General features: G+C 39.5%; 1 non-coding gene across 1 annotated transcript; it reads right to left on the reverse strand.

Annotated features, from left to right (window-relative positions):
• Positions 1 to 3584: 3584 nt before the first annotated feature.
• On the reverse strand, positions 3585 to 3691 carry LOC145612868 (small nucleolar RNA R71). The gene has a single exon (XR_014106779.1). It is a non-coding gene; the product is annotated as a small nucleolar RNA R71 (small nucleolar RNA).
• Positions 3692 to 9769: the final 6078 nt, after the last annotated feature.

The raw sequence follows: 9769 nt of genomic DNA on the forward strand, positions 1-9769 counted from the left end.
TACAAGAAATCTTCTAAGAAAATACTCGGCCTATTAATAGGGTAAGAAAAGTCTGATGGTTCTTTGAAGAAAGGAGGGAAGAAAAGCTCCAAGTAAAAAGATTTTTCTCCGACTCTCTCTTAGGAGAAAAAAAGGTGGAGGTGCTAAAGAAAGCTCTTCACCCACTTTCCGATGAAGAAAACCCCATCCTGGCCCTTAATTGGATGATACAACCATTGTTCATCAGGTTGTTCCTATAAACTTTGCTCCACCCCAAAGTGAACCCTAGATACAAATTTATCTAACAAGATCGAAATTCCTCCCTCAAACACTTAACCTTAAAATGAAACCATCGCAAACAATATGCATTGGGTTTGATGATCAAAAGAACTCTAAGGCCCACAAATGTTTAGATCTGTAGCCAAGAGTCTAAGGCCCACAAATGTTTAGATCTGTAGCCAAGAGAGACAATTAAAAATCAGAAAAATCTTACATCGAATTAAAAAACCCTAGCCTCCTCTCTCTTCTCTCTCCTAAACATTAGCCTCCATTGTCAATTTTAAACAGGCTTCCATCGGATTTCACCGGTGGAAAGCCCCAATTTTTATTTTCTTTTAAGTTTTTTTGTTTCTTAGGTTACAATAATGTCTCCCTCGAAAGAAAGGGTTTATCTCCTTCGAAAGACAAGGTTTTTTCGATCTCCTTCGAAAGACAAGGTTTTATTTGCGCTTAATTTGGTCTCTGGTTGTGCGGGGCTACTATTGATTATGGCTCGGATTCGGGTTACGGAATCAACACAAGAATTTACTTTCTCACAAAATTGCGAAGCAGCGACGGATCCACTCAAAAAATTGTATGAGACAACGAACCGAGAATGTGCCGAATTGTTATATTTATGTATTTGGATTCTTAGCCCTTCCCCGATTAATTCTTGTTTGATTTTGTTAATTTCGTTTTCATTATCGTTAATTGTCAATTGTAGATGTCGTTTGACTATTATTAATGAAATTTAATGTCCTTTAGGACTTCTTTCAAAAAAAAAAAAGAGAGACAATTAAAGTTATTTTAGTATCCATCAAGTATAGCTTATTTTTATGTTAAATAATCATTTTATGTGATTATTACATCACACACCTCACACCTCACACCTCACGCAATTGGAGAACGAAACTCTAATCTTAAACACTAGTTGATAGTGAGTACAAAGAAATTAAACAAATAACTTAAAAAGACCGACAAAGTAAGTAACCCTCCCATGAAAAGTAAGTGAGAAATCTCTCCTCTTTATTATTATTTTTTATATTAGGGATCTAATTAGTGGGTGTAATATCCCTCATGATTGTTTTAAAGGAACTTAATGAACTACCCATAACAGTATGGTGTATCTTTCTATTAGAGAGCTCATATGCTAAGATACTTCTCAGTTAAGCGTTCTTGGCTGGTTATTGGGAAGTTTTCCATGATTGCGCATGAGTGAGGACAAAATGTACCAGAAAGACTTGTGTTTGTTTGTGAGAACAATTGTTTATCTCAGAAGCACATTGATATGCCCATTTTATATAGTATTTTACCCCCATCCCTTGGTCATAATTAGTAGTGTTTTTTGCTCTTTAGAGCCACTTTTATTACTAATATGCGTTTTCTAGTGTTTTCGTAGTGTTGTTGAGTTTTGTAGGGAATTGCGCCTTTGGAGCACTTTCCCGGGATTTTATGAAGCTACTACGAGCATTGGAGGAGTATGACCGTCGTTGAAGCCCAAGGCCGGCTAGAGCCATCGAGCCGGTGATTAAGGGCTCGGTATTTAGAATACCGGGGTTTGGACCTCAAGGAGCCACAAGGGCCCGATCGGGCAAGCATAACACGATCGGGCAAGGCAAGGAAGCACCAAGCCTCGAGTGCTAGGCGCGCCCGATCGTGCGAGGCCTAGCACGATCGGGCAAGGTGCGCAGCAAGAGGGAATATGACTAAAGGCGCACGGGCGCGTGTTTCTGGGTTGCCCTGTTTTGTCGAGGCATTTAGTTCTAATTAGGAGTTGTTAATTATTTTCGTTTAAGTACGTTTAGGATTGTAATTTATTACTTACTCTTTCCTTTTCACTTTCTCTCTCTACTTAATACTTTCTCTCTCTACTTAATACTTTCTCTCTCTAGACTTTTCTCTCTACTTTACTTTTGATCTCGACTACTTTGTAATTTCGCCGTCTTGGTACGATTTCTATTTCAATTAATTTCAGTAATTTCTTCCTTTCAATTTCCCTATGGCTTACTTTATTATTATGCATGTTTTAGATTTAATTATGTCCGAGTAGTTTAATTCTAGGGTTTAGGGGAATCCATAATTAATATGAAGGGATAATTTGTTATTGTTGATTATTGACTTTGCATGATAATTTCTTATTGAATTGTTTTAATTCTTCGCAATTGGATTATGAATCGAGCAGATGTAATTTGATTGTGAATGTCTAGCGATATTGAATTGATGAATCGAGCAGATGTTAATTTGATATTAAAGGCTATTTTCAATAGGAACTTAGATCTAGCAAATTGCGAGAGCCTGTTAGATCTATGTTGGTTAATAAATTGCGAGAGCCTGTTAATCATGTTATTTATGCAATGTTGATTTATTATTTGTTGTGTTTTATCCCGGAATATTAATTATTGGTGAACCTATGACCCTAGGCCTTCTTATTATTGATTTTCTCCCTAAACTTGATCTCCATAGTATAGTTTCACATTACAACAACAATTTTGCTACCTTGATAATTTAGACTATATTAATTAATTAGGAGTAGAAAGACCAGTTTCCCTGTGGATTCGACCCTACTTCCCTATCTACTTTAGTTAGAGGACATAGGTAAAACTTTTGAATAGGTGATACGACTTTAGCCTGTCAAAATTTGGCGCCGTTGCCGGGGAAACGATTTTATTTTTATTTCTAATTGTTTTTGTAGTTTAGATTATTTTTCCCTTTTGCCTCAAAGGACATTAGTTCTTTGAGGTAGTTCTAATATCTGTCTTTTTAGTTCTTTGTTTATGCCCAGGTGTTCCAGATCAGGTTACATTCCATTCGATCCTGAGATCGAACGCTCGTTTCATAGACAAAAGAATTTTTATAGGCAGATCCTAGCAGGTTCTGGGAGTAATAATATTCCTAGAAATCCATTACCTACTTCTAGTGATTCGGAGCACTCTTCTGATTCAGAACTAGAGATGGGTACACCACCACCACCTCCACCTCGCAAGCTTAGCGATTATTCGCAACCATCCCTGACGGATTTTCCACATCTTTCTCCTACGCCCGATCTCGAGGGAGTCCAGTTCGAGATCAAGCCCCAGTTCATAACGATGATAGAAAGAAAGCAATTCAGTGGAGCAAAGGATGAAGATCCTAATCTTCTCATTGCAGATTTCTGTCAATACTGCAATACTATTAGGCAGAATGGGGTAACGCAGGATCAAATCAGGGAGATTCTTTTTCCCTTTTCTTTATGTGGAAAAGCTAAATTATGGTTTAATGGTTTGAATAGAGCTGCACTTGGTATTACTAACTGGGAGACTCTTGCGTTGAATTTTTATAATAAATATTACCCTGCAGAGAAAACAGCTTTATTAAGAAGCGCTATCCAGAATTTTGCCCAAGAGACAGATGAAGCATTATATGAAGCTTGGGAAAGATTCAAGGATCTGCAGAGGGAGTGTCCCCACCACAACTTGGCAAAGTGGCAGCTAATTCAAGCTTTTTACAATGGATTAGGAAATGCATCTAGGACAATTTTAGACTCCGCAGCTAGTGGTAGATTTATGAATTTAAATGTTGATGATGCAGGTCAGGTTATTGAAGATATGGCAATCCATAATTCCCCATATGGAAATGCTAGAGGTTATGCTAACAAGGGCAAACATCATGTTGATTCAGTAACCTTGTTGCAAGCTCAGCTTACTTCTATTTGCCAGAAATTAGATAACCTTACTACTAATAATTCTAATTCTGTTGCTAATGTTTCTGCTGTTTCTAATAATTCTAATGATGCTTTCTGTGAAAATTGTGGAAGTGTAGGTCATTATGAACAAGATTGCAGGAGTTCAATGGAGCAAGTTCATGCTTTCCAAACTTATAAGCAAAATAACCCATACTCCAATTCCTACAATCCTGGCTACCGAAACCATCCCTACCTATCTTACCGTAGCACTAATGTTCAAAATCCTCCACCTCCACAACAACCACAACAAGCACCCCCTCCACAGCAGAAATATTACCATCCTCAAGCTAACCAGAAACCCCCATCACAACCCCCTACTACATCTTCTGACCCTGCTTTATCAGAAATTAGGGCAATGCTGACCAGTATGCAAAAACATATGGAGAGTAGAGACCAACAGATTGACTCTATTATAGCCCATAATAAAGTCATGGACACCCAAATTGCCCAATTGTCCTCTACCCTTCAATCTCGTCAGCAGGGAGCTTTACCAGCGCAGGGAATTCAATCTACGGATCATGCTAATGCAATCACCCTAAGGAGTGGTTCACACTAAGATGGGCCCCAAATGCCCAAAGAGGATGAACCTGATTTAATTAATATTGCTAATCCTGATTCCGTTGTACCAATTTCCCCTGCAGGGCTGCAGGGTAAAATTCCTGATACTAATATTCCTGATGTTTCATCGCAGGGTACAACCTCAGGGAAGGATGCACCCCAGGAGAAGAGTAGGGAAGCACCACCAGTTATCAAGCTACCTTTCCCCAACCGTCATTTGAAGACTAAGTTGGATCGGATAAGCAGTTTGGTAAGTTTTTGGAGGTAGTAAAAAATTTGCAGGTAACCGTTCCTTTCACAGAACTTATTACTCAGGTTCCTGCATATGCTAAATTCATGAAAGACATATTGACTAGGAAAAGGGCCTTTAATGAAGTAGAAACTGTAGCATTCACTGAGGAATGTAGTGCACTTTTACAAAATAAATCCCCTCCTAAATTAAAGGATCCCGGTAGTTTTTCTATCCCTTGTCATATTGGAAATGTTTTCATTGATAAAGCATTATGTGATCTAGGTGCTTCTGTTAGTGTAATGTCATCGTCTGTTTGTGCTAAATTAAATATGGGTGATTTAAAAGTTACTAATATAACATTGCAAATGGCAGACCGTTCTGTTAAATACCCCTTAGGTATTTTAGAGGATGTACCTGTTAGAGTTGGTAAATTTTTTATCCCTGTTGATTTTGTTGTTTTAGACATGGCTGAGGACACACAAATTCCCATTATATTAGGTAGACCTTTTCTCCATACTGCAGGAGCCATTATTGATGTAAAAAATGGTAAACTAACTCTTTCTGTTGACGATGATAATATCACTTTTAATTTAGGGAAAGTTTTGAAAGGTCCAATGCTTGAAGAAAATTGTTATTTAATTGATGTGCTTGATGTAATGGATGATATTTGTGAGGAGAGCTTACCACAGGTTCTTGCAAGGGACCCCTTGGAGGAAATTCTTTGTGGAAATTTGTCTGCAGGTGACATGAGCGTATGGAGCAAGGAGGTGGATGACATATAAAGAGCTCTTGCCACCGAGGAATTTGATCCTTATGATTGTGTGAAGGTAATAAATTTGGTTCAGGAATCAAAACCTGCAGAGGTGAAGAAACCTGAACTAAAACCTCTCCCTTCTCATTTAAAATATGTTTTCCTTGATGAGCAGGAATTGTACCATGTGATCATTAGTACTGCACTGGATGACCCACAAACTTCCCAACTTCTAGAGATTCTAAGAACCCACAAAAGGGCAATAGGGTACAGTATTGATGATCTCAAGGGTATAAGCCCTGATTTTTGTATGCACAGGATACACTTAGAGGACAACTACAAACCCTGTATTCAACCTCAGAGTAGGTTGAATCCTAATATGCAAGAGGTAGTCAAGAAAGAGGTTATGAAATTACTTGATGCAGGTATTATCTATCCTATTTCTGACTCTAAATGGGTAAGTCCTGTACAGGTGGTTCCTAAGAAGGGTGGGATGACTGTTGTTAAGAATGATAAAAACGAATTAATTCCCACTAGAACTGTTACAGGGTGGCGTATGTGCATTGACTATCGTAGATTAAATCATAAGTTCTTTTGCTATTTGGATGGGTATTCGGGATTTTTCCAACCCCCGATCCACCCTGACGATCAGGAAAAGACTACATTTACATGCCCTTATGGCACTTTTGCATATCGTAGAATGCCTTTTGGTTTATGTAATGCACCTGCTACATTTCAACGTTGCATGATGAGTATCTTTTCTGAGTTCATAGAGTCTATCATGGAAGTCTTTATGGATGATTTTAGTGTTTATGGTTCTTCATTTGATGCATGTCTAACTAACCTTGCTAAAATCTTGAAAAGATGTGAAGAATGCAATTTGGTTTTAAATTGGGAAAAGTGTCACTTTATGGTGACAGAGGGAGTAGTTCTGGGTCACATTGTATCTGATAAGGGCATACAGGTAGACAAAGCTAAGATTTCAGTGATTGAGCAATTACCTCCCCCAGTTAATGTTAAGGGAGTTAGGAGTTTCTTGGGTCATGCGGGGTTTTATCGCCGTTTTATCAAAAAATTTTCTAAAATTGCTAAACCACTAACTCAGCTTTTGCTTAAGGATGCCCTTTTTGTTTTTACTGACGAGTGTCTTGAGGCTTTTGACAGGATTAAGCAGGTTTTGATATCGGCACCCATCATATGTGCACCCGATTGGAACCTTCCATTCGAGATTATGTGTGATGCAAGTGACTTTGCTCTAGGAGCCGTGCTTGGACAAAGGAAGGATAAAGTTTTGCACGCTATTTATTATGCAAGCAAAACTTTGGATGAGGCCCAAGTCAACTATGCCACCACGGATTAGGAGTTTCTTGCTGTTATATATGCTTTAGAAAAATTTAGATCATATCTTGTTGGTTCTAAAGTCATTGTTTTTACTGACCATGCAGCTTTGAAATATCTAATAGCTAAGGCGGAATCCAAGCCAAGGCTACTCCGGTGGGTTCTTTTGCTCCAAGACTTCAATATCGAGATAAGAGATAAAAAGGGAGCAGAGAACGTAGTGGCAGATCACTTGTCACGTATCAGGTATGATGAGGGTAAGGATTTTCTTCCTATAGATGATTCGTTCCCCGATGACAACCTGTATGCAGTAGTAGAGAATCACCCTTGGTATGCGGATTTTGCTAATTATTTGGTGGGTGGTATTCTACCTCCTGATTTGTCCTACCAACAGAAAAAGAAATTCATTTCTGATGTTAAACATTATTTTTGGGATGATCCTTTTTTGTTTCGTGAGTGTGCAGATGGATTATTTCGCAGGTGTGTTCCCGAATGTGAAGTTCACGGCGTCCTTACAAGTTGCCACACTTCACCCTATGGTGGACATCACGGCCCCTCTAAAACGGTGGCTAAGATTAACGAGTCAGGCTTCTTTTGGCCTACCATGTTTAAAGACGCTAACACTTTTGTGCAGGCTTGTGACTCTTGCCAGAGGACTGGCAACATTTCGCGGAGGCATGAGATGCCCCAAACTGGGATTCTTGAAGTTGAAATATTTGACGTTTGGGGTATCGATTATATGGGGCCGTTCCCATATTCCAATGGGAATTGTTACATACTTGTAGCCGTAGACTATGTGTCCTAATGGGTTGAAGCCATAGCCTCACCAACAAATGACTCTAAGGTAGTCATCAAGCTATTCAAAAAGATCATATTTCCCAGGTTTGGTGTTCCACGAGCCATTATTAGTGATGGGGGTACCCACTTCCACGAGAGACAACTGGACAACTTACTTAGGAAGTATGGTGTGTATCATAGAACCGGGCTTAGTTACCATCCCCAAACTAGCGGTCAAGTTGAGGTCTCTAATAGGGAAATCAAGGCGATCTTAGAGAAGGTAGTAGCCAAGTCTAGGAAGGATTGGAGTATGAAGCTAGATGACACACTTTGGGCATACCGAACAACATTTAAGACACCGATTGGTACTTCACCTTATAGACTAGTTTATGGTAAGGCATGTCATCTTCCCATAGAGTTGGAGTACAAAGCTTTTTGAGCAATCAAGGAGCTTAATATGGATTCTAAGGCCGCGGGTAAGAAGAGACTTCTCCAACTCAATGAGTTGTATGAGTTTAGATTGTCGGCATATGACAGTGCACGCATCTACAAGGAGAAGACCAAGAAGTGGCATGACAAGAGGATCTTACCGAAAGAGTTTGCACCGGGCGATAAGGTTCTTCTCTTTAACTCCAGATTAAAGATTTTTCCAGGAAAGTTGAAATCTAGGTGGTCCGGTCCCTTCACTGTCACAAAGGTGAATAAGTTTGGTTCGGTGGAGTTGGTGAATGACAAGGGTGAATAGTTCAAGGTAAATGGCCAAAGATTGAAAGTGTATCATGAAGGTGATACTATTAGGGATGTGGAGGAGACTCTCCTAACTCCACTTCCTAAATGAGCTCAAAGGTGGTAAGAAGGTCGTGCGGGACCTAGATAAACCAGCGCTTTGCGGGAGGCAACCCGTATTTCTTGCTTTCTAGGCTAGTTCCTTTTCTTTGTTTTTATTTTTATTTTAGAGAGGTGAGAAGAGTGATAATTTTACCATCTACTAGTGTTGTTATACAGGTATGAATTTGACAGGTAAAGGACTTAGAAAAATTTGAAGAAGAAAAGAATTCGGAGCCCAGGGCCAGGTACGGGCCTGATCGGGCGAGGCTCGCCCGATCGGGCGCGCAAAGGAGGCAAAAATCGGAGCAAAATTCGCCCGAACGGGCGAATACACCCGATCGGGCGCGCAAGCAGACCTGATTTCGGAGACAATTTCGCCCGATCGGGCGCATTTTTGTGGAAAATCGAGTGAAGGAAAAGAAATGTCGGGTAAAGCTTGCCCGATCGGGCAAGAATTTTGGCAATTTCAGCGTTCAAGTTCGCGCCCGATCGGGCGGAGTTCGCCCGATCGGGCGCGCAACTAAGGTTCAAAAAAATTCGGAGGATCGCCCGATCGGGCGCGCCTCCAGGCCGTCCCCCTTTATTTTCTTTTCCTCTTCTTTCTTTCCTCACTTTCTCCTTATTTCATCTTCTTCATCTTACTTTCTCTCTCTAAAACCTCCATTTTCAAACCTTCAACCCTTACTTCAATCTTAGATCTTCTCAAATTCTTCCATCCAAACTCAAAAATTCTTACATTTTCCAACTCCTCTCATCTTCCTCTACAATCTACACTAAATTTTCAACACTTTCTCTCAATTTTCACTCAAACCCTAAGAGAGAGAAAGCTTCAATTCCTACTATTTATCAAAGAAAATGGCGTCAAAGAGGTCTAGAATGCAAAGGGGTGAGAGTTCGAGGCAACAAGCACCAAGTGTTGACCCGGAGCTTCAAATTCCGGGGTGGGAGAGGGTGGTCATCACCACCCAAGAGCAAAGGCTACGGATGCTCAACCTCATCGCGAGGCAGGTAATTCCTACCTGTTTCATTCATCACCCTACAATATCTAGACTAGGAATTGATAAATTTGTTGAAAAATTGTTTAAAGGAATAGGCATGAATGGTTTGTTCAAATTACACTATGATACATATGATTATTTGACCTTAGAATTTATTTCTAGTTTCAATGTCATTAAATCAAATGCTTTAATCTCTCATGTTCAATTTCGTTTGTTCAATAATGATATTAGATTGTCATTGAAAGAATTTGGAAAATTGTTTGATTTAAAATCGGATAGACCAATTGAACCACCCCAAGATAACATCACCTTTGTTTATCATGCTTTAA

This window comes from Chenopodium album, chromosome 24, assembly GCF_948465745.1.
Source record: "Chenopodium album chromosome 24, dcCheAlbu1.1, whole genome shotgun sequence".
NCBI classification, from domain to species: Eukaryota; Viridiplantae; Streptophyta; class Magnoliopsida; order Caryophyllales; family Amaranthaceae; genus Chenopodium; species Chenopodium album.